Below are 1,890 nucleotides of genomic sequence, written 5' to 3'. Positions count from 1 at the left end.
TACTGATGGATTCATCGAATTGCAGATTCCAACTTTTGCTTGCTTGCTTCAACCCAAAAATGGGCTTTTTAAGCTTGCATACCTTCCCAACATTGTTTTGGTAAAAAAAAACCTTCAAGTTGTGTCATAAACACAATTTCTTCAAAAATTCCATTTAGAAAGGCGGTTTTGACGTCCATTTGCCATATTTCATAATTATAATATGTAGCAATCGCTAGAATGATCTGAATGGACATAAGCATTGCGACAGCAAAAAAGGTTTCATGATAATCAACACCGTTAATTTGCTAGTAACCTTTTGTTACCATTCTAGCTTTGTTAATAAATACATGTCCCTCTTTATTGGTTTTCAATTTGAAAATCCTTTTACATATGATAGGTGTGTAACCTTTTGGTAAAACAACCAAGTCCCATATTTGATTTTAAAACACAGAGTCCATTTCAAATCTCATGGCTTCTTGCCATTTAGTAGAGTTAGAGCTCGTCGTAGCTTGTTTGTAGGATGTTGGTTCGTATCCATCCACTACTAGGATTTCCTGATTCTCGGTTAATACGACACCAAGAAATCTATCAGGTTGATACTTTGGCCTCTACGACCTACGTAGGGTAATGGACATAGCATTTGCATTGTCTGTTTAACTTTACACATTTTGACCAAAGTCAACTAATGATGTAGCACTTTGATTGTCAATTTGATTTTGTTGCTCGTCCTCTCGATCTTCATCAAGTTCGATTTTCCTTCCACATTTTTGAAATGTGTTCCTACCAAAAGAAGACACATATCGCGATCAAAAAACACTTTGTTGTCAGATTTGTTGTAGAATTAATACCCCTTGGTTTCTTTAGGGTAGCCTAAATAATTGTCAAATTTATGGTGAATTTTTCCAGAAATGACTCTTTTGACAAATGCTTCGCGACCCCAAATCTTGAGAAAAGACAACATAGGAGGTTTCTTCATCCATAATTTATATGGAGTCTTTTCTAAAACTTTTAACAGAGCACGGTTTAGTGTTAGTGCCTCGGTTAGAAGGGCATGTCCCCACAAAGAGATAAGAAGATCATTAAGACACATTGTTGATCGTATCATGTCTAGCAAGGTTAGATTTCTCCTTTCGGATACTCCGTTCCATTGTGGAGTTCCTAGAGGTGTCAATTCTGAAAGTAAACCATATTTTTTTATATGGTCATTATGAATTAAGTATTCACCACCTCGATTTGATCGAAAGGCTTTGATTTTTTTGCCAAGTTGATTTTCAACATCATTATGAAATCATTTAATTCTCAAATGATTTATATTTGTTTGACATATACATATCTTGTATAGTTGTCTTTAAGCCGGTTTGAACCAGTGCCTAAATATTTTGTTCAATTAGTGCTATTAGCCACGGTAATATTTATGGCAACACAGTTATTAACCACGGTAATATTTATGGCAGCAACGCTTATTAGTCACGGCAGAATTTGTGGCAAATAATTTGATAGCCACGTTAGTAATCGTGGCAAGTGAATTTGTTTGTCACGTGAGTACTCGTGGCGTAAAAATTAAAATTTTCCACGACATCCATTTTCCCGAGGCAAATTCCTAGCCACGACCTCTTGTGCCACGGGAGTAAATTTCGAAATTCCCGTGGCTATGTAATTTAGCCACGAGAATTTTAAACTTGTGCCACGATTTTGCACGTAGCACAAAGGTCAATTTGCTGTAGTGTTAATCACTCATTGATTCTTTGGATCTTGGAATCACCTTATTCTCCCCAAATAGGGACAAATTTAATGTTTGAATAAGACGCTTAAATACTTTGAAATATATATGTATGAATTCAATCTTATTTAGTTTTATGAATGGTTTTTCATTTCAAATTCTTTCAATTTTAGAACCATGTCTTTAAC

The sequence above is a fragment of the Chenopodium album genome, chromosome 1 (assembly GCF_948465745.1).
Source record: "Chenopodium album chromosome 1, dcCheAlbu1.1, whole genome shotgun sequence".
In the NCBI taxonomy this organism is placed as follows: Eukaryota; Viridiplantae; Streptophyta; class Magnoliopsida; order Caryophyllales; family Amaranthaceae; genus Chenopodium; species Chenopodium album.
The sequence above is the reverse complement of the archived record's forward strand: the minus strand, read 5'-3'. Positions refer to the sequence as shown.